The 25632-nt window shown below is 38.2% G+C and overlaps 1 protein-coding gene and 1 long non-coding RNA gene across 19 annotated transcripts in view; one reads left to right on the forward strand and one right to left on the reverse strand.

Annotated features, from left to right (window-relative positions):
• GNL3L (G protein nucleolar 3 like) overlaps window positions 1–25632 on the forward strand; it is a 148038-nt gene that overhangs the window by 40357 nt on the left and 82049 nt on the right. For 4 of the 18 annotated variants that reach the window (XR_013412958.1, XR_013412962.1, XR_013412968.1 and 1 more), the window contains one exon: window positions 548–1286. The exons of 3 other annotated variants lie outside the window; for them this stretch is intronic. The gene's annotated coding sequence lies outside the window, so the exon portion shown is untranslated. Of the gene's footprint in view, window positions 1–422; window positions 1287–3352; window positions 3957–11770; window positions 12431–25632 lie in introns of those variants that run through there. 11 more of the 18 variants (XR_013412959.1, XR_013412966.1, XR_013412969.1 and 8 more) reach the window with 7 other exon arrangements.
• On the reverse strand, window positions 22478–23941 carry LOC144338680 (uncharacterized). The gene is made up of 2 exons (XR_013412974.1): window positions 23143–23941; window positions 22478–22813 (listed from the first exon to the last, which is right to left on the reverse strand). It is a non-coding gene; the product is annotated as an uncharacterized LOC144338680 (long non-coding RNA).

Consider the following 25632-nt stretch of genomic DNA (forward strand, 5'->3'; position numbering starts at 1 on the left):
AAGGTACAGAACAGTCCTCTTAGCCTCTCCCTACCAAATTCATGCCTGCTACTTTGTAGTTTTTCAAAACTAGTCCCCTACACCCAAACCCTGGCAGTCACTGTTTTTTTTCTTCGTTCTTTTTTTTTTTTTACTTTTGAGACGGAGTCTAGCTCTGTTGTCCAGGCTGGAGTGCAGTGGCGTGATCCCGGCTCACTGCAACCTCCGCCTCCAGGGTTCAGACGGTTCTCCTGCCTCAGCCTCTGGAGTAGCTGGGATTACAGGCACCTGCCACCACGCCTGACTAATTTTTGTTTTTTTTTTGTTTTTTTTAAGATGGAGTCTCACTTTGTTGCCCAGGCTGGAGTGCAGTGGCGCGATCTGGGCTCACTGCAAGCTCCGCCTCCCAGGTTCACGCCATTCTCCTGCCTCAGCCTCCTGAGTAGCTGGGACTACAGGTGCCCGCCACCACGCCCAGCTAATTTTTTTTGTATTTTTAGTAGAGACAGGGTTTCACCGTGGTCTCGATCTCCTGACCTCATGATCCGCCTGCCTCGGCCTCCCAAAGTGCTGGGATTACAGGTGTGAGCCACCACGTGCGGCCAATTTTTGTAATTTTAGTAGAGATGGCCTCACTGTGTTGGCCAGGCTGGTCTCAAACTCCTGACCTTATGATACGCCTGCCTTGGCCTACCAAAGTGCTGGGATTACAAGAGTGAGCCACTGCGCCTGGCCTTTTTCTTTGTTCTTATATTTTTGTCTTTTTTATTTTTTTGAGAAAGAGTCTCACTCTTTCACTGAGGCTGGAGTGCAGTGGCGTGATCTTGGCTCACTGCAACCTCTACCTCCCGGGTTCGAGCGATTCTCCTGCCTTAGCCTCCCGAGTAGTAGGGACTACAGGTGCCCACCACCATGCTGGACTAATTTTTGTATTTTTAGTAGAGGTGGGGTTTCGCCACATTGGCCAGGCTGGTCTTGAACTTCTGACCTCAAATGATCCACCCACCTCGGCTTCCCAAAGTGCTGGGATTATAGGTGTGAGCCACCGTGTCCGGCCATATATTTTTGTCTTTTGAAGAATGTTATATAAGTGAAATTATATGGTATGTAGCATTTTGAGAGTGACTTCGTTTGCTATGAGTAATGCATTTGAGATTCATCCATGTTCCTCAGTATATTAATAGTTCTTATTTCTGAGTCACTCCATTGTGTAGATTTACTACTGTTTTTTCCCAGTTGAAGAATGTTTAGGATCTTTGCAGTTTTGGACAATTACAAGTAAAGCTGCTATAAACATTCGTATGCAACTTTTTGTGTTTTCATTTATCTATAGTAAATACCTAGAGTTGGATTGCTGGGATATATGGTAAGCATATGTTTGACATTTTAAGAAACTTCTAAACTGTTTTTCAAAGTGGCTCTACTATTTCATGTTCCCATCAGTATGAAAGTTTCAGTTCCCACATCCTCTCCAGTACTTGGGGGTATCAATTTTTTTTTAAATTTTTTAATTTTTAAATTATTTTTTATAACATTTAAATAGAGATGGGGTCTCACTGTGTTGACCAGGATGGTCTCAAACTGCTGGCCTCAAATGATCCTCCCATCTCGGTCTCCCAAAGTGCTAGGATTACAGGTGTGAGCCACCATGCCCGGCCAGGTTTTTTGACATTAGGTATGTAGTGGTATTTCATCGTTTTTATTTCTAATGATTTGAGCATATTTTATATGCTTATATGCTATCTACATATCTTCTTTGGCAGGGTGTTCACATCTCTTGCATATTTTGGGTTGTTTTATTATTTTTGAATTTTGAGGATTTTATGCTGGATACAGGGTGTTTTTTTTTTTTTTTTTTTTTTTTTTTTTTTTTTTTTAAAGAAACAGTCCACCCAGGTTGGAGTTACAGGTTGGTGCAATCTCGGCTCACTGCAACCTCCGCCTCCTGGGTTCAAGCAATTCTCATGCCTCAGTCTCCTGAGTAGCTGGAATTACAGGTGCACGCCACCATGCCTGGCTAACTTTTGTATTTTTACTAGAGACGAGGTTTCACCATGTTGGCCAGGCTGGTCTTGAACTCCTGACCTCAAGTGATCCACCCACCTTAGCCTCCCAAAGTTCTGGGATTACAGGCATGAACCACTGTGCCTGGCCAGTATCTTGTCTTCTCATTCTGTGGACAGTGTCTTTTTTTCATTATGGGAAAGCTTTATTGACACATTTGTTTTTATTTTTAAAAGTTAAGGTAAAATATACAGAACATAAACGTTACCATCTGATATGGTTTGACTGTGTCCACACCCAAATATCGAATTGTAGCTCCCATAATCCCCACACATATGTACCACATTTTCTTTATCCAGTTTGTTGTTGATAGACATTTAGGTCTATTCCATGTCTTTGGTATTGTGAATAGTGCTGCAGTGAACATATGTGTGCATGTGTCTTTATGGCAGAATGATTTATATCGTGCATAACCAAAACTGTACTTATTAAGCAATAACCTCCCAACCCCTTCTCCCCACAACCTCTGGCGGCTGCCATGCTACTTTCTGTCTCTGAATTTGAATACCCTGGTAGTCATATAGTGGAATCATTAATATTTATCTTTTTGTGACTGGCTTATTTCACTTTGCATAATCAAGGTTAATATATGTTGTAGCCTGTGTCAGAATTTCTTTTCTTTTTAATGCTGAGTATTATTCTATTGTATGTATATACCACATTTTATTTATCCGTTCATTCACTGATGGATATGTGCATTGCTTCCACCTTTTGGCTATTGTGAAAAATGCTGTTATGAAGATGGGTATGGAGATCTCTCCCCTTTTTTTGAGACAGGGTCTCACTCTGTCACCCAGGCTGGGGTGCAGTGGTGTGATCATAGCCCACTGTAGCCTTGACACCTGGGCTCAAGCGAACCTCCCACCTCAGCCTCCTGAGTAGCTGGGACCACAGGCATGTGCCACCATGGCTGGCAAATTTATCAATTTGTTCTTCTATGGATCATGCTTTTTGTGTTACATCAGAGGAGTCTTTGCTTAACTTGAGATCACAAAGGTTTTCTCCCATGTTTCCTCCTAAAAGTTACAGTTTTAGGTTTTACATTTAGGTCTGTGATCCATTTTAAGTCAATTTTTGTATATGGTGCAAGGTATGAATCTATGCTTTTTAAAAAAATACGGTTATCCAATTTTTCTAGCAGCATGTGCTAAAACTTTGCTAAAGTCACTTAGTTCTAGTAGCTTTTTTTTTTTTGCAGATTTCACCAGACTTTCTACATAGATAATCATATCTTCTGTGAATAAACATGGTTTTATTTCTTCATTTCTAATATTTATGTCTGCATTTTTTTTTTTTGGTCTTATTTTAGTCGCTGGGACTTCCAGTACTACATTGAGTAAGAGTGGTGGCTGGGTGCAGTGGCTCATGCCTGTAATCCCAGCACTTTGGGAGGCTGAGATGGGCTGATCACCTGAGGTCGGGAGTTTGAGACCAGTCTGACCAACATGGAGAAACCCTGTCTCTACTAAAAATATAAAATTAGCCGGGTGTGGTGGCACGTGCCTGTAATCCTGGCAACTCAGGAGGCTGAGGCAGGAGAATCACTTGAACCCGGGAGGCAGAGGTTGCAGTGAGCCGAGATCGCGCCATTGTACTCTAGCCTGGGCAACAAGAGCAAAACTCCATCTCAAAAAAAAAAAAAAAAAAAAAAGGAATGGTGAGCACAGGCATCCCTGTCTTGTTTCTGACTTTGGGGGAAAGTATTCTTTCTGCCTTTAACCATTAAGTATGTTAGATTTTTGTATTGCCCTTTACTAGTATGAGGTGCTAAGGGTTTGTTTTAGGAATGGATGTTAGATTTTCTTAAATGTTTTTATGCATCTATTGAGATGATTACATGGTTTTTCTTTTGTGGTTTGTTTTTAATGTAGTTTTAATAAATTATATTGATTGATTTTCTTACGATAAACCAATCCTGCATTCTTGTGATAAACCCCACTTTGTCATGATGTATTCTTTTTTTTTTTTTTCTTTTTTGTGAGATGGAGTCTCACTCTGTCACCCAGGCTGGAGTGCGGTGGCGTGATCTTGGCTCACTGCAACCTCTGCCTCCTGGGTTCAAGTGATTCTCCTGTCTCAGCCTCCCGAGTAGCTGGGACTACAGGTGAGTGTCACCACACCCGGCTAATTTTGTATTTTTAGTAGGGACGGGGTTTCACCATGTTGGCCAGGCTGGTCTCAAACTCCTGACCTTGTGATCCACCCGCCTTGGGCTCCCAAAGTGCTGGGATTACAGGCGTGAGCCATTGCGCCTGGCCTATTCTTTTAATATATTGTTGGAAGCTATATTAGTTTCTATTGCTGGTGTAAAAAATTAGCACAGACTTCATGGCTTAAAACAACACAAATCTATTATACTACACTTCTAGAGGTGAGAGGTCCCAAATGCGTTTCACTGGGCCAAAATCGTTGTTGTCAGAGTTACACTCTCTCCAGAGACTCTAGGGGAGAATCCATTTCCTTGCCTTTTTCAGCTTCTAGAGGCTGCTTAGATTCCTAGAATAATGGCTTCTTTCCTCATCTTCAAAATAACAATGTAGTATCCTTTTTTTTTTTTTTTTTTGAGACGGAGTTGCCCAGGCTGGAGTGCAGTGGTGCGATCTCCGCTCACTGCAACCTCTGCCTCCTGGGTTCTAGCAATTCTCCTGCCTCAGCCTCCCAAGTAGCTGGGATTAAAGGCATGCGCCACTATGCCCAGCTAATTTTTTGTATTTTTGGTAGAGACGGGGTTTCACCATGTTGGCCAGGCTGGTCTCGAACTCCTGACCTCGTGATCTGCCTGCCTCAGCCTCCCAAAGTGCTGGGATTATAGGCATGAGCCACCATGCCCGGCCAACAGTGTAGTATCTTTACTCTTTTCTGAACCTCTCTTCCAATCCTTATATCTTCTCTGACTTTGATCTTCTGCCTCTCACTTATAAGGACTCTCGTGATTACTTTGGATGTGTTGGGATCATCTAGGATAATCTCCACATCTCAATATCCTTAAGTTAATCACATCTGGAAAGTTCCTTTAACCATGTAAAGTAACATATTCAAAAGTTTTGGAGATTAGGACCTGTAGATCTTTGAGGATGGGAGGCATTATTCAGCCTACCGCAGATTTAATTTGATAAATTTTTGCTTAGAATTTTTGCATCTACATAAGGATATTGGTCTGAAGTTTTCTTTTGTTTAATGTCTTTATTTTTGGTATCGGGGTAATGCTGACCTCATAGAATGGGTTGAGAAGTGTTTCCTGTTTTTGGAAGGGTCTGTGTACAATTGGTATCGTTTCTTAAATTTTAGAATTTACCAGTAAGTTTTATTTGTGGGAAGGTTTAAGACTACAGTTTCAATTTTTAAAATATATATAGGGCTATTCATATTATATTTCTTCTTGTGTGAGGATTGGTAATTAGTATTTTAAAGAAAGTTCTTCATTTCATGTAATTTGTCAAATTAATTTTTGTAAGGTTGTTAATATCCTCTTATCATTTCGTATAAATTGTTGAAATGATTCTAAAATTGATAAGGAAATGCATAGTAGTCAGAATGTAGTCAAAGCAACTCTGAGAAAGGAACCAAGTTGGAAGACTAACACAATATGATACTACTTTTGTCATTCCTGATATTAATAGTTTGTGACTTTTTCCCCTTGATCATCTGGCTCAAGATTTATCAATTGTATTGATCATCTCAAAGAACCACATTTTGGTTTAATTGATTTTCTCTATTTTCTGTTTTCTAATTCATTGGTTTCTGCTTTATCTTTATTGTTTCCTTTTGCTTATTATCCAAAAAAGTTTGTGATTTTTGTGTTACTTAGAACTGTGTTATTTAAATTCCACATATTTGGACATTTCCCAGAGATCTTTCTGCTATTGACTTCTAATTTAATTACATTATGGTAAAGGAATGTACTTTATATGACTTCAATATGTTAAAATATATCAAAACTTGTTTCATGGCCCAGAATATGGTCTGTATTGGTAATATGTTTCATGTGCATTTGAGAAGAATAAGTTTTGCTGTTGTTGAGTACAGTCTTCTATAAATGTCAACCAAGTTAAGTTGGTTGATAGTGTTGTTCATGTCCACTATATCCAGGCTGACTTTATGCCTACTTGTTCTATCAATTATTAAGACAGGACTATTGGAGTCCCCAATGATAATTATGGGCTTGTCTGTTATTTCTTGTAGTTCTATCAGTTTTTATTTAATTGATTTTGAACCTTTCATGCTAAGTGCATAGACCTTTAGGATTGTCATGTCCTCTTCATTAACGGACCCCACCATCATTATGAAATGAACTTCCTTATATTCTTTGTTCTGAAATGCATTTTGTCTAATATAAATATAGCTACTGCAACTTTTTTGGACTAGTTTATGGTATATCTTTTTCATCCTTTTACTTTTTATGTATTTGTGTGTTTATGTTTAAAGTGCATTTATCATAGGCAGCATATAGTTGGTTCTTGCTTTTTTATCCAATTTGACAGTCTCTGCCTTTTAATTGATGTTTGGATCCATTTACTTTTAATGTTATTATCAGTATGGCTAGGTTTGAGTCTATCATCTTGCTATTTGTTTTGTATTTGTTCCATGTATGCTTTGTTCCCTTTTCTCCCTTTTTCTGCCTTCTTTTGGATTACTGTTTTTTTTTTTTTAATGATTCCATTCTTTTTTCTTCCTTGATTTATTAGCTATACCTCATTGTTTTATTATCTTAGTAGTTGCTTTAGAGTTTATAGTATAAATGTTTAACTTCCTCCTCCTGGCTTTCATGCTAGTGTCATAAATTTTACCTACAGATTTTATAAACCTTATAATACATTGTTGTTATTTTTGTTTATACTTTAAGTCCTCTTTAAAGAGATTTAAATAATAGAAAATAATTATATGCTCACATAGTTACCATTTCTGGTACTCTTCATTCCTCTGTGTGGCTCCAGACTTCTATAAGGTATCATTTTCTTTCTGCCTGAAGAACTTTCTTTAACATTTTTTGCATTGTGAGTCTATTGGGCAGTTAATTAATTCAGCTTTTGTATGTCTGAATGTATTTTTTTTTTTTGCTGCTATCTTTGAAAGGTATTTTTGCTACATATAGAATTTAAGTTGGTAGGTTTTGTCTTTCAGTACCTCAGAAGCATTGTTTCATGGTTTTCTCAATTATGTTGTTTCTAAGATGTCATTCTATTTTTTTTTTTTTGTTTCTGTGACAGAGTCTTGCTCTGTTGCCAGTCTGGAGTGCAGTGGTGCGATCTCAGCTCACTGCAAGCTCCACCTCCCTGGTTCACGCCATTCTCCTGCCTCAGCCTCCCGAGTAGCTGGGACTGTAGGCGCCTGCCACCATGCCTGGCTAATGTTTTTGTATTTTTTAGTAGAGACGGGGTTTCACTGTGTTAGCCAGGATGGTCTTGATCTCCTGACCTCGTGATCCACCCGCCTCAGCCTCCCAAAGTGCTGGGATTACATGCGTGAGCCACTGTGCCTGGCCATTTCTTTTTTTTTTTCTTTTTTTGAGACATGGTCTTGTTATGTTACTCAGACTGTTATCAAATTCCTAGGCTCAAGCAATCCTCCCACCTCAGCCTCCTGAGCAGCTGAGATTATAGGCATGCACTGCTGCACCTGGCTTGAGACATCTGATGTCATCCTAATTTGTTTCTTCTATAGATAATGTGTTTTTTAATCTTTATTACTTTTGAGCAATGTAATTATAATATACCTTGGTGGGCTTTTTTCTTTTATGTTTTTCTGCTTGGAATTTATTGAACTTCTTGGATATTTAGGTTTATAGATTTCATCAAATTTGGAAAGTTTTTGGCCATTAATTTATCAAATATTTTTTCCTCTTCACCTGCTTTCCTCCTTCAGGGACTCCAGTTACCTATTTGAAGCTGCCTGAAGTTGTCCCACGGATCATTGATGTTCTTTGGATTTTCTGGATTTTTTTTCTCTCTGTGTTTTATTTTGGGTAGTTTCGATTTTATGCCTTCAAGTTTACAAATCTTTTCTTCTGCATTGTCTAGTGTGCTGTTTATCCCTCCAGTGTATTTCTTCAACTCAGACATTATAGTTTTCATCTCTAGAAATTAAATTTGGGTTTTTAAAAATATTTTTTATTTCCCTGTTTACCTGTTTGAACATATGGGGTATAGATAACAAATGTTTAATGTACTTCTCTGCTAATTCTAACATCTTTGGAAGTTCTCAGTCAGCTTTGTTTGATTACTCTCATTATGGGTCATATTTTTCTGCCTTTTTTTTTTTTTTTGCATAACCAGTAATCTTTGATTTGATGTCAGGCCCTGTGACTTTCACCTTTTTCATTGCTTGCATATTTTTGTATTCTTATGAACTTTTGAGCTTTGTTCTTTGATGCAGTTAAGTTATTCTGAAACAGTTTGATCCTTCTGGGTCATGCTTTTATAATTTGGTAAGCAGGTTCAGAGCATAAATTTTTCCAGTTTGGCTGGTAGTAACAGCTACTTTGTGAGCACCAGTTATTGTTTTCTCTTTTCTGATAGTTCTTTTGCCAGCCTTTGTTAGTTTACTTACATGTATAATAGTACTCTGATAAATACTTGAGGGAAGCCTCTGCTTATCATTAACATTTTTTCTCTGTGTAGTCCTGTTATCTCAGGGACTCATTTTTTTTTTTTTTAAACTCATACTGCATTGATCTTCTTGAACTTTGAGATTCATCTCCTAAACTCAGTAAGTCTACCAGACTCTGTTTCAGCTCCCTTTGCATGTGCCATGGACGGGAAACTCTTTCAAGCAGTTGAGTAGGGCAATCATAGGGCTCACCTTATTTGTATCCTATATCCCAGGGATCAGTGTCCTTTGTTGCCTAATGTCCACTTCTTGATAACCATTGTTTCATGTATTTTGTCTAGATTTTTTTTGGTTCTTTCAGATGGGAGGACAAAACAGTCCGTTACCTCATCTTGTACTTCTCTTATTAAATTTATTCCTATGTATTTTCTTTCTTTGAGTTATAGTAAATAGAATTTAATTTTGTATTATTTATTGCTAATATATAATTAATCTTGTTTCCTTAACATTAGTGAACTTGTTTATTAGTCTTAGTAGTTTTTAAACATAGATTACTTAGGATTTTCTACATATAGGATCATATCTGTGAATAAAATGGTTTTACATCTTCCTTTACAATCGATGTGCTTTTCATTTCTTTTTCTCAACTTGCTACACTGACTAGGACAATGTTGTGTAGAAGGGGTGAAAGCAGACACCCTTGACTTATTTCCAACCTTAGGAGGAAAATACCCAGTCTCTCACTGTTAAAGATGATGTCTATTGTAGGTTTTGTAGATGCCCTTTATCAGGCTGAGGAAGTTCCATTTTATTTCTAGTTTTTGAGAAATTTTTTTATCATGATTGAGTGTTGCATTTGTTACATGCTTTTTCTGCATTTATCGAGATGATTATGTAGGTTTTGTTTTTATTCCACCAATATAGCATGTTGCATTAATTGATCTTTGAATGTTAAACCAACCTTATATGTTCGTGGAGCAAATACCATTTGGACATAGTGTATAATACATTTCATATGCCACTGGATTCATTTTGCTACTACTCTCTTGAGAATTTTTATGTCTATTCAAAAGGTATATTTGTCTATAGTTTTCTTGTGATGTCTGTGTCTGTTTTTGGTATCAGAATAATGCTAGCCTTATAGAATAAGTTGGGAAGTGTTACTTTCTTTTGTTTTTTGGAAGAATTTTTGAAAGATTGTTATTGTTTATTCTTTAAATGTTTGTTACAATTCACCAGCAAAGCAAGCTGGGCTTGGGCTTTTCTTTGAGGCCAGATTTGTGATTCCGTGTCTTGTTAAATTTCTATTAGATTTTCTATTTATTGTATTTCTTCCTGAGTTAGTTTTGGCAATTTGTGTTGAATGTATTCATATTTCTCAAGTTATTTAATTGGATGGCATAAAATTGTTCACAGAATTTGCTTATAATTTTTTAAACTTTTTTTCAGTAAGGTCAGTAGTGATGTCTTTTCTTTGATTCAGATTTGGTAATTTGTATTGTCTTTCTTTGTTTCTTGGTTAGTTTACCTAAAGTTTTGTCAAATTTGTTGATCTTTTTGAAGAATCAGCTTTTGGTTTCATTGACTTTCTCTATTGTTATTCTGTTTTCTATTTTGTAGATTCCTGCTCTAATTTTCGTTATTTCCTTCATTTGGTTTGCTTTGGGTTCAGTGTGTTCTGTTTCTCATTTACTAAAGTACAAGTTAATGTTATTGATGGGAGATCTTTCTTCTCTTGTAAAATAGATGAGTTTGTTCTGTTTTATTCAGCTCAATATATTTTAAATTTTCCTTATGATTTCTTTTGTCCATTGGCATGTTGTTTAATTCCAAATATTTGTGGAATTTCCAAATTTCCTTCTGTTGTTGATTTATAATTTATCATTTTAAGTTTTTAGATGAATGCACCTTCTATGATTTCAAATCCTTTAAAATATATTAATATGGCTGGGTGCAGTGGCTCACACCTGTAATCCCAGCACTTTGGGAGGCAGAGGCGGAGGCGGGTAGATCACCTGGGGTCGGGAGTTCAAGGCCATCCTGGCTAACACTGTGAAACCCTGTCTCTACTAAAAATACAAAGAATTAGCCAGGCGTGGTGGCGGGCGCCTGTAGTCCCAGCTACTCTGGAGGCTAAGGCAGGAGAATGGCGTGAACCCGGTAGGCGGAGGTTGCAGTGAGCCGAGATCTCGCCACTGCACTCCAGCCTGGACGACAGAGCAAGACTCCATCTCAAAAAACAAAAACAAAAATAAACAACAAAAAAATTAGCTGGGCGTGGTGGCACATGCCTGTAATCCCAGCTACTTGGGAGGCTGAGGCGGCAGAATTTCTTGAACCCGGCGTTGGAGGTTGTGGTGAGCCAAGATCGCGCCATTGTACTCCAGCCTGGGCAACAAGAGTGAAACTCCATCTCAAAAAAAAAAAAGTATTAATACTTATTCTGTGGCATTGAATATTATCTATCTTGGAGAATGTTCCATATGCATTTAAGGAAAATGTATATTCTGGAGTGTTCTAAGGATGATATTAAGATCAAGTGGGTTGATAGTGTTCAGATTTTCTGTATCTTTGCTGGTATTTCTACCTTTTGTTCTAGCTATTATTGAACATCTGTTTGAAGCTTCCGTATTATTGTTCAGTTGTCTATTTCTCCTTTCAATTCTGTCAGTTTTCTTCATTTATTTTGGAAAATCTGTTAGATGGGTTTACAGTTTTTATATGTTCATAACAAATTGACCCTTTTATTATTATAAAATCATTGTCTTAGTCCTTAGTAACTTTTTTTGCTTTTGAAGTCTATTTTGTTTCACGTTAGTAAAACCATTTAAAGCCTCTTCTTAGAATGGTATATCTTTTACTGTCCTTTTACTTTTAACCCATTTTTTATCTTTGAATACAAAGTGTGTCCCTTGTAGACTGCATATAGCTTGAACTTGCTTGTCACAGTCTGTGCCTTTTTATTGGAATATTTAACTTATTTATATTTTATTTTATTTTTTGAGATGTACTCTTGCTCTGTTGACCAGGCTGGAGTCCAGTGACAGGATCTTGGCTCATGGCAACCTCTGCCTCCTGGGTTCTAGCAATTCTCCTGAGTAGATGGGATTTCAGGCACCCACCACCATGCCCGGCTAATTTTTGTGTTTTCGTAGAGACAGGGTTTTACCGTGTTGGCCAGGCTGGTCTTGAACTCCTGACCTTAAGTGATCCACGTGCCTCGGCCTCCCAAGGTGCTGGGATTACAGGCATGAGCCACTGTGCCCAGCCTTACTTATATTTTATATATTGTTCATATAGTTGAATTTATGTATGCCATTAAATGATTTGTTTCTGTATATCTCATGTGTTTTGTGTTTCTCTACCCCTTTTTAAATCCTGCCTTCTTTTTTGTTGTGGTAAAAAATACATAAAGAAAAATTTACCATTTTAACCATTTTTAGGAGAACAGTTCTGTGAAATTAAGTTCATTCACATTGTTGTGAACCATCAGTGCATCTATCTCCAGAACTTTTTCATCTTTACCAAATGAAACTCTCTACTCTCTAAACACCAGCTCCCCATTCTCCTTTCCCTCCAGTCCCTGGTAACCACCCTTTTGCTTTCTGTCTTTAAAAATTTGACTATTCTAGGAATCCCAAATAAATGGAATCATATAATATTTCTGTCCTTGCGACTGGCTTATTTCACTTAGCATAACGTTTTCAAGGTTCATCCATGTTGTAACAGTTCACAATTTCCTTCCATTTAAGACTGAATCATACTCCATTGTATGTGTACCACCTTTTTCCACCCCAGCTTTTGAAGTGTAATTGACAAGTAAAATTTGCATATATTCAAAGTGTACAGTGTGGTGCTTTGATATTTATATCCATTGTGAAATGATTATCACAATCCTGCTAATAACATCATTATCTCACATAGTAACTTTTTTTGTTTGGTGAGAATACTCAAGATCTCTTATAACAAATTTCAAATATACAATCCATTATTATTAACTATAGTCATCATGCTGTACCATAGATCCCCAGAAATTATTCATATTATAACTGCAAATTTGTACCTTTTGACCAACATCTTCCCATTTCCCTCACCACCTCCAGCCTCTGATAACCACCTTTCTACTGTTTCCAAGAGTTTAACTTTTAAAGATTTCACTTAGAAGTGAGATCATGCAGTATTTGTCTTTCTGTGTCTAAACTGTTTTACTTAGCATAATGTCCTCCAGGTTTACCTATGTTGTCACAGATGGCAGAATTTCCTTTTTTTTTTTTTGACAAAGTCTCACTCCCGTTGCCCAGGCTGGAGTGCAGTGGCATGATCTTGGCTCCCTGCAGCCTCAAATTCCCCAGGCTCAGGTGGTCTTCTCATCTCAGCCTCCCAAGTAGCTGGGACTACAGGCACGCGCCACAATGCCTGGCTAATTTTTTATACTTTTAGTAGATACAGGGTTTTGCCATGTTGCCCAGGCAGGTCTCAAACTCCTGGGCTCAAGCGATCTGCCTGCCTTGGCCTCCCAAAGTGCTGGGATTACACATGTGAGCCACCGCACCTGGCTCTTTGTGGTAGTATTATCGTGTATTACTTTTACATATGCTATAAAGACACACCAGATTGGTACTAGTTTTTCTTTAGTCAATTAGCTATTAGAACAAATAGAAAAATAAAATTTATATTTACTTTCATTCCATTTTTGGCATTTGTCATTTTTGTGTGTGTGTATTCGAATTTCTGTCTGAAATATTGCTTCTGCTGGAAAAACTCCCTTTTACATCTCTTGTAATGAAATTCTGCTGGGATTTTTAGTTTTCGTCTGATTTATTTCTCATTTATTTTTACTTTTAATTATCATATAGTAACATTTACTCTTTTTGTAGATATTTAACCAACACTACAGTTAGGATAAATTAAAAAATTTTCATCATTCCCAATAATTCCTTGTGCTATTCTTTTTAAGTCAAATCTTTGGCCATGTATAATGTGATCTTTTAACTAACTCTAATAGTTTTGCCATTTTCAGAATGTCGTACACATGGAATCATAAAATGTGTAGGCTTTTGTTTAGCTCCTTTCGCTTAGTATAATACATTTAAGATTCATCCATTTTGTTGCATGTATCATTTTCTTCTTTTTATTGCTGATTAGTCTTCCATTGTATGGCTATACTAGAGTTCATTTGTCAATTCAAGTACTTTCCCGTTCTTAGCAGTTATGAATAAAGCTGCTATCAATATTTGCAAGCACATGTTTGTGTGAACCTAAGTTTATTCCATTTGGTAAGTACCTAGAATTTGGATTTCTGGGTAGCATATATTCTATGTTACTGGAAACTGCAAAAATGAATGGGAGTTCCAGTTTGTCTGCATCTTCACCAGCACTAACTAGTGTTAATGTTTTCTTTTAACTTTACCCATTTTAATAGTTCTGTAATAGTATCTTATTGTGGTTTGAATATGCATTTCTCTCATGACTAATGATGTTTGGCTTTTCATGTTCTTATTTGACATTCATACATATTCTGTAAACAAACATTTGTTTAAATATTTGGCTTGTTTTTAAAAAGTGGGTTGTTTTGTTATTATTTAGTTTTGTGAATTATTTATATATTCTACATATATGTCCTTTGTCCTATATGTGATTTGCATATATATTCTATAAGTCCGTGGCTTGCTTTTTTATTCTGTTAACCATGTCTTTCACTGAGCAAAGGTTTTAAATTTTGTTGAACTTTATCTTTTTTTTAATATGAATTGTGTTTTTGGTGTTCTATCTTAGAAATCTTTGCTTTACCTGAAGTCACAATTATATTCTCCTGTGTTTTTTATAAAGTTCTATAATGTTATATTTAAAAGTTAAGTCTATTACCATTTTGATTTCTCGTATAAATTGTGAGGTTTTAAAATTAATTTAGTTTAAGTTTTTGAGACGGTGTCTTGCTCTGCCGCCCAGGCTGGAGTGCAGTGGCACAATCGACCTCCGGGGCTCAAGCCGTCCTCCTACCTCAGCCTCCCAAGTAGCTGGGACTACAGGCATGCGCAACCGTACTTGGCTAATTAATTTTAATTTTAATTTTAATTTTTGTGGAGATGAAGTCTTGCTATGTGGCACAGGCTGGTCTTGATCTTGAACTCTTGGGCTCAAGACATCCTCCTGCCTTGGCCTCCCAAAGTGCTGGGATTATAGGCATGAGCATCCACACCCAGCTAAATGGTGAGATTTAGGTTAAAGATTTTTCTTTTAAAATGTGTTTGTTTACAATCCCAGTTTTTTCAGCACAATTTTAAAAAAGACTACCCTTTCTCCGTTGAATTGCCTTTTCACTTTTCTCAGAAATCAATTTATGTGGGTCTGTTTCTGAAATCTCCGTTGTATCATTGTTCTATGCATCTATCCTTTCATCAATACCACACTATACTTTTAGTAAGTCATGATATCAAATAGTGTGAATTCTTCGACTTTGTTATTTTGATGCAAAATTGTTTTGGCTATTCTATTTTGTTGTATTTCCACATACATTTTAGAATCAGCTTGAGGATATCTACAAAAAATCTTGCTGGAATTTTTATTGAGATTGTGTTGAAACTCTAAACCAAATTGGGGAGAACTGACATCTTAACAACAAGGAGTCTTTTAACCCATAAACATGTATCTCTCCCTTTATTTTTAATTACATTAAATTAATTAATTATTTTTGAGACAGAGTCTCACTCTTTCACCCAGGCTGGAATGCAGTGGTGCATTCTCAGCTCACTGCAACTCTGCCTTCCAGGTTCAAGTGACTCTTGTGCCTCGGCCTCCTGAGTAGCTGTGATAGCCTGCCACCATGCCTGGTTAATTTTTATATTTTTAGTAGAGACAGGGTTTCACCATATTGGCCAGGCTGGTCTCGAACTCCTGGCTTCAAGTGATCTGCCCGCCTTGGCCTCCCAAAGTGCTGGGATTACAGGCTTGAGCCACCGCGCCTGGCCTCCATTTTTAGCAACAATGTACAAGGGTTCTTTTTTCACCGATCTTTACCAACACTTGTTATCTTTTGTCTTTTTGATAATTGATAGCATTTTGTTGAGAAATTTTGCATCTATGTTCATTGAGGATATTGCCTTGCAATTTTCTTCTCTTGTAGTGTCCTTATCTGGCTTTTTATTGGGGTAATTGTGGCCTCATAAAATCAATTTTAAGTATTTTTCCTTCTTAATTTTTTTTAGAAGATTTTGAGAAAGGTTGGTGTTCTTTTTAAATACTTGGTATAATTCACTGGTGAAACCATATGACCCTCGTCTTTTCTTTGTTGGGATATTTTTAGATTACTGATTCAGTCTTCTTACTAATTATAGGTCTGGTCAGATTTTCAGCTTCATAATCCGGTATACTAGGTTTATGTTTCTATAAATGTATCCATTTCTTCTAGGTTATCCAATTTGTTGGCATGTAATTGTTCATAGTAATCTCTTACAATCTTTTATATATATGCAGTATCAGTTGTAATATCTCCTCTTTCATTTCTGATCTTATTTAAGTCTTCATGTTTTTTCTTAGTCTAGCTAAAGGTTTATCAATTTTGCTTATGTTTAAAAAAACTCTTAATTTTGTTGATTGTTTCTATTGTTTTTCTAACATTTGTTCCATTTTTATCTCTACTTTAATCTTTGTTATTTTCTTCCTTCTACTAACTTTGGCCTCAGTTTCTTCTTTTTCTAGTTCCTCGAGGTGTAAAGTTAGATTGTTTATTTGAGATCTTTGTTTTTTGTCAGTGTAGGTATTTATTGCTATAAACTTTCTTTTTAGAACTGCTTGTGATGCATGCCATACATTTTGGCATGTTGTATTTTCATTTTTGTTTCTTTCAAGATTTTTTTTTGGGTAAGGGGCTTCAAGATGGCGGATTAGAGGCATCTCCTACTACCCTTCTCCACTAAGTAGAACCAAAATAGTGAGTAGATAATCACACTTCAAATAGATCATCCAAGAGAGAATATTGGAATTTGACAGAAAAGTGACAGAAAACACCTAAAGCTAGGAAGGAGAAGGAAATGAAGCATCCTGTTGGGCCAAGATCACCTTGGATCTGGGGGAGACTCTCCAATGCAGTAAAAGGATAAGTGAGAAACTCCAGCAGTCTACATTCCCACCATGGACTCCTAAAATCCTAGCTATGGGAGAGCCCCTTGACCCTTATGGGCCCTGAGACTAACATAGGGAGCTCCCTGGAAACTTCATGAAGGTTATTGCTCCAGAGGAAGCACTCATGCGGGGTTCCAAAAGCCCCTGAGTCCTAAGCAGAAGCAGCAGCAGCACAGTACCATTTTAAGAGCCCAGCCCACAGTGGACTGCATCCTACTCTGTAACCAGGGCTGAGGCAGCAATCCTGCACCCGCTGTAGAGTGGTGCCTATGTATTCTCATATGCCCCAAGGACAAATTCCCCTTCCGGCAACCTCCATGGCTGCAAATTGCTGTGGGCCAAGACACAAGTAAAGTCAATACCCCCCAGCTTCTTACCTATGGCAACTCCTAGGGAAAGCAACCTTGCCCTCCCCAGTAGCAGGGCCACAGTGCAGCTGCTGCTGCCTCTACCTGAGCATTCTACCAATGGCCTCGGCCTCATTTCGCCTCTGCATACCACAGACGGCATCTATAGCACCATTGAGGTGCCTGAGGGCTCAGCTCAGCCTGGATCCAGCCCCCTTGTGCCACTGGAGCACACCATCCAGGATGCTGAGAGTGGCCCAGCCCAGTCCACCACCAGTGGCACCTAAGCATTCCTCTTGGTGTCTGAGATCAGGCCCACTCAACCTGCTGCTGCCACCACCGCTGGCACCCACCTATACGACCCACCTGTAGGTTTGGGGACAAGGCCAACCAACCCATCACAGCCAGTTCCAACACCAGTGCTGACTGACTACTTGAGTTTCAGAGGGTTTTCCCACTATTTCAATTGCTATCACCCATGCCATGAACACTGCCCAAGAGTTTGAGAACCTGCCCACCCACCTGGTCCACTGCTGCCATTCCTGGTACTTGAGCAAGCTATCTGGAGGTCAAGAGTCAGCCTGCCTGGACCCGCTAACACTAGTGGCAGCATATGCTCCCATGGGGCCCAAGGACAGGCATGCTCAGCCCACCACTGCTACCATGAAATGTTCTGTAAATGTTTGTTAGGTATATTTGTTACAAAGTGCAGTTTAAATCCAATATTTCTTTGTTCGTTTTTCTCTGGATGATCTGTCCAAGGCTAAGAATATGGCATTGTATTTTCCTCCTATTTATTGTATTGGAGTCTATTCCTCACTTTATGCCTAATAATATTTGCTTTATATATTTGGGAGTTCCAGTGTTGTCTTTTGGGTTTGAATAGAAATTTCATTAAACCTGTGTATTAATTTGAGATAATTACCTTTTTAAAAAACTATAATAGGCCCTCTGAAACTTGAATATAGCTCCACTAATTTAGGTCTTCTTTGATTTCATTCTTCAGTGTTTCATAGTTTTCAGAATATAATTCCTATACATGTTTTGTGAGATTTACATCTGAGTGTCAAGTTTGGGAACAATTGTAATATGGTTTTTTTTTTTTTTTTTTGAGACGGAGTCTCACTCTGTCACCCAGGCTGGAGTGCAGTGGCACGATCTCAGCTCACTGCAACCTCTGCCTCCTGGGTCAAGTGATTCTCCTGCCTCAGCCTCCCGAGTAACTGGGATTACAAGCACCTATCATGTCCGGTTAATTTTTGTATTTTTAGTAGAGATGGGGTTTTACCATGTTGGCTGGGCTGGTCTCAAACTCCTGACCGCAGGTGATCTTCCTGCCTCAGCCTCCCAAAGTGCTAGGATTACAGGCATGAGCCACCGTGCCCGGCCAGGGTTGTACTGAAAAATTTGTTTCCACTTGGTCGTTGCTTTTATGTGGAAACATAATTGAGTTCTATATGTTTATCTTGTAATCTGATTTTGCTAAACTCACTAATGTGTACTAGGAGATTTTTTGGTAGTTATTTTGAAATTTTCTATGTAGATTATCATGTCCTCTGCAAATTTGGACAGCTTTATGTCTTCCTTTTCAATCTGTATATCTCTCATCTCTTTTTCTTGACTATTGCACAGCTAGAACTTCCATTACAACGTTGAATAGAAGTGGTATGAGAAGACATCCTTGCTTTGTTCCATATCTTAGGGAAAAGCTTTCAGTCTTTTACCATTTTTTGTAATGTTAGTTTTATGTTCGTTTTTAGATGCTCTTTGTCAAATTAAGAAAATATCCATCTAGGCCGGGCGCGGTGGCTCAAGCCTGTAATTCCAGCACTTTGGGAGGCCGAGGCGGGTGGATCACGAGGTCAGGAGATCGAGACTATCCTGGCTAACATGGTGAAACCCCGTCTCTACTAAAAATACAAAAAACTAGCCGGGCGTGGTGGCGGGCGCCTGTAGTCTCAGCTACTTGGGAGGCTGAGGAGGGAGAATGGCGTGAACCCGGGAGGCGGAGCTTGCAGTGAGCCGAGATCAGGCCACTGCACTCCAGCCTGGGAGACACAGCGAGACTCCGTCTCAAAAAAAAAAAAAAAAAGAAAATATCCATCTATTGCTATTTTTTCTGAGAGCTTAAAAATTCTCATTCGTAGGTATTCAATTTTATCAAGTGCTTTTCTGCATCAATTGATATGATTATATGATTTTTCTTGTTTAGTCTGTTGATGTGGTGGATTCCACTGATGGATTACAAATATGGAACCAGGCCAGGTGTGGTGGCTCACGCCTGTAATCTCAGCACTTTGGGAAGCTGAGGCGGGTAGATCACTTGAGGTCAGGAGTTCGAGACCAGCCTCGCCAATGTGGTGAAACCCTGTCTCTACTAAAAATACAAAAATTAGCCAGGTGTGGTGGCACACGCCTATAATCCTAGCTACTTAGGAGGCTGAGGCAGGAGGATCATTTGAACCTGGAAGGTGGAGGTTGCAGTGAGCCAAGATCGTGCCACTGCACTCCAGCCTGGGTGGCTCAAAAAAAATAAAAAATAAAAAAACGTGGAACCAGCCATATTGGCAATGCTTTAACTTTATTCCTCAAATTTTATTATGCTTTATTTTATTTTTTATTCAATTGAATTATTTTGATCCTTTTAAAATACTTCCTTCAAAATCCTTTTAAAATACTTTAAAATGACCCATGTATCATTTTCAGAATGGGTTGTTTAGTTTCCAAGTGTTTGAAGATATTCTTGTTATTTTTTGACACTGATTTTTTTCTTTTTTTAATGTAAAAAATTTTTGTGGGTACATAGTAGGTATATATATTTATGGAATACATGAGATGTTTTGATACAGACATGCAATGTGAAATAAACACATCATGGAGAATGAGGTAGTCATCCCCTCAAGCATTTGTCCTTTGAGTTACAAACAATCCAATTATACTCTTTAAAATGTACAATTAAGTTATTATTGACTAGAGTCACCCTATAGACGGAAAAATAGTCTATTATTGACTATAGTCACCCTATAAATAGTTAGATGGAAAAATAGTCTAACTATCATTGACTATAGTCCCCCTATAAATAGTTAGATGGAAAAATAGTCTTTTTTTTTTGTCCCATTAACCATCCCTACTTCCCCTCCCAATCCCCCATTACCCTTCCCAGCTTCTGGTAACCATCCTACTCTATGTCCATGAGTTCAATTCTTTTGGTGTTTAGATCCTGCATATAAGTGAGAGCATGTGATGTTTGTCTTTTTGTGCCTGGCTTATTTCATTTAACATAATGATCTGTAGTTCCAGCCATGTTGTTGCAGATGACTGTATCTCATTCTTTTTTATGACTGAATAGTACTTCATTGTGTATGTGTACCACATTTTCTTTATCCATTAATCTGTATAGACACTTAGGTTGCTTCCAAATCTTAGCTATTGTACACAGTGCTCCAACAAACATAAGAGTGCAGATATCTCTTCCTTATACTGATTTCCTTTCTTTTTTGTGTATATACCCAGCAGTAGGATTGCTGGATCATAGGTTGGCTCTATTTTTAGTTTTTTGAGGAACTTCCAAACTGTTCTCCATAGTGGTTGTACTAATTTATATTCCCACCAACAGTGTGCTAGGGTTCCATTTTCTCCACATCTTTGCCAGCATTTGTCATTGTCTGTCTTTTGGTTACAAGCCATTTTGACTAGGGTGAGATGATATCTCACTGTAGTTTTGATTTGCATTTCTTTGATGATGAATGATGTTGAGCATCTTTTCATATACTTGTTTGCCATGTATATATCTTCTTTTGAGAATCTATTCAAATATTTTGCCCAATTTTGATCAAATTTTTAGTTTTTTTCCTGCATCAATTGATATGATTATATGATTTTTCTTGTTTAGTCTGTTGACCTGGTGGGTTCCATTGATGAAAGAGTTGTTTGAACTCTTTATATATTGTGATTATTTAATCTCTTGTCAGATGGGTAGTTTACAAATATTTTCTCCCATTCTGTGAATTGTCTCTTTGTTGATCATTTCCCTTGCTGTGCAGAAGCTTTTTAACTTGATATGATCCTATTAATCCATTTTTGCTTTGGTTACCTGTACTTATTGGGTATTATTCACGGAAATTTTTTTTTTTTTTTTTTTTTTTTTTTTTTTGAGACGGAGTCTCGCTCTGTAGCCCAGGCTGGAGTGCAGTGGCGGGATCTCAGCTCACTGCAAGCTCCGCCTCCCGGGTTCACGCCATTCTCCTGCCTCAGCCTCCCGAGTAGCTGGGACTACAGGCGCTGCCACCTCGCCCGGCTATTTTTTGTATTTCTTAGTAGAGACGGGGTTTCACCGTGTTAGCCAGGATGGTCTCGATCTCCTGACCTCGTGATCCGCCCATCTCGGCCTCCCAAAGTGCTGGGATTACAGGCTTGAGCCACCGCGCCCGGCCATATTCACGGAAATTTTTACCAGACCAATGTGCTTGAGATTTTCCCCAATGTTTTATTGTAGTTTCATAGTTTGAGGGCTTAGATTTATTCATTCATTCATTCATTCATTCATTCATTCATTCATTCATTCAGACGGAGCCTTTCTCTGTTGCCCAGGCTGGAGTGCAGTGGCACGATTTCGGCTCGCTGCAACTTCTGTCTCCTGGGTTCAAACGATTATCTTGCCTCAGTCTGCCGAGTAACTGGGACTACAGATGCACACCACCACAGCTGGCAGATTTTTGTATTTTTAGTAGTGACGGGGTTTCACCACGTTAGCCAGACTGGTCTTGAACTCCTGACCTCAGGTAATCCACCTGCCTCTGCCCCCACAAAGTGCTGGAATTACAAGCATGAGCCACCATCCCCAGCCTGAGGTCTTAGATTTAGAATTTAATGTATTTTGATTTGATTTTTGTATATGGTGAGAGATTGGGGTTCAGTTTCATTCTTCTTCATATGGATATACAGTTTTCCCAGCACCATTTATTGAAGAGACTGTCTTCCCCCCAGTGTATGTTTTTGGCACCTTTGTCAAACGAGTTCACTTAGGCGGGCACAGTGGCTTGCTCCTGTAATTCCAACACTTTGGGAGCCCAAGGCTGGCAGATCACTTGAGGTCAGGAGTTCAAGACCAGCTTGGCCAACATGGCAAAACCCCATCTCTACTAAAAATACAAAAATTAGCCTGGTGTGGTGGCAGGCGCCTATAGTCCTAGCTACTCAGGAGGCTAAGGCAGGAGAATCGCTTGGACCCGGGAGGTGGAGGTTGCAGTGAGCCCAGATCACACCACTGCACTCACTCCAGCCTGGGTGACAGAGCGAGACTTTGTCTCAAAAAAAAGAAAAAAAAAAAGAAAAAAAAATGAGTTCGCTGTAGGTGTGTAGATTTGTTTCTGGGTTCTCTACTCTGTTCCTTTTGTTTATGTGTGTGTTTTTATGCCAGTACCATGCTGATTTGGTTACTAAAGCTCTGTAGTATAGTTTGAAGTTAGGAAATGGGATTCCTTCAATTTTGTGTTTATTTTGCTAAGGATAGCATTAGCTATTCTGTGTCTTCTGTGGTTCTATATAAATATAGGGACTTTTTTTTCTATTTCTGTGAAGAATGTCATTGGTATTTTGATAGAGATTGCATTGAATCTGTAGATTGCTTAAGGTAATATGGACATTTTAATAACATTGAATCTTCCAATCCATGAACGTGGAATATTTTTCAATTTTTGGTGTCCTCTTCAATTTCCTTTAAAGTGTTTTATAGTTTCCATTATAGATATCTTTCACTTCTTTTTTTTTTTTTTTTTTTTTTTTTTGAGACGGAGTCTCGCTCTGTCGCCCAGGCTGGAGTGCAGTGGCCGGATCTCAGCTCACTGCAAGCTCCGCCTCCTGGGTTCACGCCATTCTCCTGCCTCAGCCTCCCGAGTAGCTGGGACTACAGGCGCCCGCCACCTCGCCCGGCTAGTTTTTTGTATTTTTTTTTTTAGTAGAGACGGGGTTTCACCGTGTTAGCCAGGATGGTCTCGATCTCCTGACCTCGTGATCCGCCCGTCTCGGCCTCCCAAAGTGCTGGGATTACAGGCTTGAGCCACCGCGCCCGGCCAATATCTTTCACTTCTTTGGTTAATTCCTAGGTATTTAATTTTATTTGTGTCTATTGTAGATGAGATTACTTTTTTTCATTTCTTTTTCACATTGTTCACTGTTGTCATATAAAAATGCTACTGATTTTTGTATGTTGATTTTGAAACCTGCTACTTTTCTGAATTTAGCAGTTCTAATTGAGTTTTCTTGTGGAATCTTTAGGTTTTTCCAACTATAAGAGCATATCTCCTACAATGAAGAATAATTTGTTGTCTTCCTTTTCAATTACAATGCCCTTGATTTCTTTCTCTTGTTTGATTGCTCTAGCTAAGACCTCCAGTTGAATAACGGTGATGGAAGTGGGTATGCTTGCTATGTTCCAGATCTTGCAGGAAAGGCTTTCAGTTTTTCCCCATTCAGTATGATACTAGCTGTGGGTCTTTTATATATGGTTTTTATTATGTTGAGGTATGTTCCTTCTCTACCCAATTTTGTAGAGTTTTTATCATGAAAAAATATTGAATTTTGGCTGGGCGCGGTGGCTCATGCCTGTAATCCTAGCACTTTTGGAGACTGAGGCAAGTGAATCGCTCGAGCCCAGAAGTTGGAGACCAGCCTGGGCCACATGGCAAAACCCTGTCTCTACAAAAATTACAAAAATTAGACAAGCATGTGGCAGGTGCCTGTAGTCCCAACTACTTGGGAGGTTGAGGTGGGAGGATCACTTGAGCCCAGGAGGTTGAGGCTGTGATGATTCGTGATCATGCCACTGAACTCCCGGCTGGGTGACACAGTGAAACCCTGTCTCAAAAAAAAAAAAAAAAAAAAGATGTTGAATTTTATCAAATGCTTTCTAAACATCGACTGAAATGATTATGTGGTTTTGTTCTTCATGCTGTTGATATGATGTACCAGAGTAGTTGATTTGCATATGTTGAACCATCCTTGTGTCCCTCGGATGAGTGTCACTTGGTCATGATGAATGATCTTTTTAGTGCGTCGTTGAATTTGGTTTGTTAGTATGTTGAGGATTTTTGCATCAATATTCATCAGTGCTATTGTCCTATAGTGTTTTTTTCTTTTTTTGATGTGTTTTTGTCTGGTTTTGAGATCAGGGTAATACTAGCCTAATAGAAAGAGTTTGGAAATATTTTCTTCTCTTATTTTTTGGAATAGTTTGAGTAGTATTGGTATTGGTTTTTCTTTAAATGTTTGGTAGAATTCAGCAGTGAAGCCTTCAGGTTCTGGGCTTTTCTTTGCTGGGAGACTTTTTATCACAGCTTCCATCTTGTTACTTGTTATTGGTCTGTTCAAGTTTTGGATTTCTTGTTTCAATTTTGGTAGGTTGTATGTGTCTATGAATTAATAATTTCTTTTAGATTTTCTGGTTTATTCACATATAGTTGTGCATAGTAGTCACTAATGATCCTTTGAATTTCTATGGTATCAGTTGTAATATCTCCTTTTTCATCTCTGCTTTTATTTATTTGGGTCTTTTTTTTTCTTAGTCTAGCTAAAGGTTTGTCAATTTTTATCTTTTCCCAACTTTTTGTTTCATTGACTTTTATATTGTTTTCTTCATTTCATATTTATTTATTTCTGCTCTGGTCCTTATTTCTTTTCTTCTACTAATTTTGTGTTTGGTTTTCTCTTGCTTTTCTAGTTATTTAAGATGCATCGTTAAGTTGTTTAAGTTTTTCTTTTTTCATGTAAGCACTTATAGCTATAAACTTCCCCTCTTAGTACTGCTTTTGCTCTATCCCAAAGGTTTTGGTATGTTGTGTTTCCATTATCTTTTGTTTTAAGAAATTCATCAGTTTTCTTCTTAATTTCCTCATTTACCCGTGGTCATTCAGGAGCATATTGTTTAATTTTCATGTGTTTATATAGGTTACAAAATTCCCCTTTTTATTGATTTCTAGTTTTATTCCATTGTGGTCAGAGAAGATTCTTGATATTATTTCAATTTTTTGAATGTTTTAAGACTTGTTTTTTGACCTAACATAACATATGGTCTGTCCTTGAGAAAGATCCATGTGTTGAGGAAAAGAATGTGTACTCTGCAGTCACTGGATGAAATGTTCCATATATATCTATTAGGTCCGTTTATTCCATACTGTGGATTGAGTCTGATTTTTTTGCTTGATTTTTCTCTCTGCAAGATTTGTCCAATGCTAAAAGTGGGATGTTGAAATCTACAGCTATTGTTGTATTGGAGTCGATCTGTCTTTTTTAGCTCTAATAGTATTTGCTTTATATATCTGAATGCTCCAGTGTTGAGTGCATATGTATTTAAATTTTTTTTTTTTTTTTTGAGACGGAGTCTCGCTCTGTCGCCCAGGCTGGAGTGCAGTGGCCGGATCTCGGCTCACTGCAATCTCTGCCTCCCGGGTTTACGCCATTCTCCTGCCTCAGACTCCCGAGTAGCTGGGACTACAGGCGCCTGCCACCTCGCCCAGCTAGTTTTTTTTTGTATTTTTTAGTAGAGACGGGGTTTCACCATGTTAGCCAGGATGGTCTC

Source organism: Macaca mulatta, chromosome X (genome assembly GCF_049350105.2).
Source record: "Macaca mulatta isolate MMU2019108-1 chromosome X, T2T-MMU8v2.0, whole genome shotgun sequence".
Lineage (NCBI taxonomy): Eukaryota > Metazoa > Chordata > Mammalia > Primates > Cercopithecidae > Macaca > Macaca mulatta.